This window comes from Pan troglodytes, chromosome 13, assembly GCF_028858775.2.
Source record: "Pan troglodytes isolate AG18354 chromosome 13, NHGRI_mPanTro3-v2.0_pri, whole genome shotgun sequence".
NCBI classification, from domain to species: Eukaryota; Metazoa; Chordata; class Mammalia; order Primates; family Hominidae; genus Pan; species Pan troglodytes.
In genome coordinates this window covers 30,519,597-30,520,381 of record NC_072411.2, presented here as the reverse complement: position 1 = coordinate 30,520,381, position 785 = coordinate 30,519,597, and positions in this window count along the sequence as shown.

The window sequence follows — 785 nt, the reverse complement described above, 5'->3', positions numbered from 1 at the left end:
CAGGAGAATCAGGCAGGGAGGTTGCAGTGAGCCGAGATCGCGGTAGTACAGTCCAGACTCGGCTCGACATCAGAGGGAGACTGTGGTGGGGGGGGGAGGGGGGGAGGGGGAGGAGGGAGAGCCTTTTTTTTTGTATTTTTAGTAGAGACGGGGTTTCACTGTGTTAGCCAGGATGGTCTTAATCTCCTGACCTCGTGATCCACCCGCCTTGGCCTCCCAAAGTGCTGGGATTACAGGCATTTGTTGTTAGTGTAGAGAAGTGCTATTGATTTTTGCAAGTTGGTATTGTATCCTGCAACTCCACTGAATTTGCTCATCAGTCCTGCTTTTTGTATACTTGTTTAATAGTCCAGAATATGTTTTTTATCTTAGTAAGTGTCCTGTGTACACTAAAAAACTGCATTCAGCTCTCATTGTGTGAAGTGCTCTATAAACATCTTTTAGGTCAGTTTGGTTGATAGTGTGTGAAAATCTCCCAAATACCTTACTGATTTTCTGTCTCTGTGTTCTATCAATTATTAAGAGTGGGGCATTAAAATCTCTGACTACAATGGTGGATTGTCTATCTCTCCTTGGAATTCTATCAGTTTTGGCACCACGTATTTTGAAATTTTGTTATTAGGTGTGTTGGCATTTAGTTTTATTGTTTCAGGTCTTAAAATTAAGTCTTTATTTTGAGTTGATTCTTGTATAAGGAGTGAGATAAAAGTCTATTTTCCCAATTTTCTTTCTTTTTTTTTTTTGAGACGGAGTTTTGCTTTTGTTGCCCAGGCTGGAGTGGAATG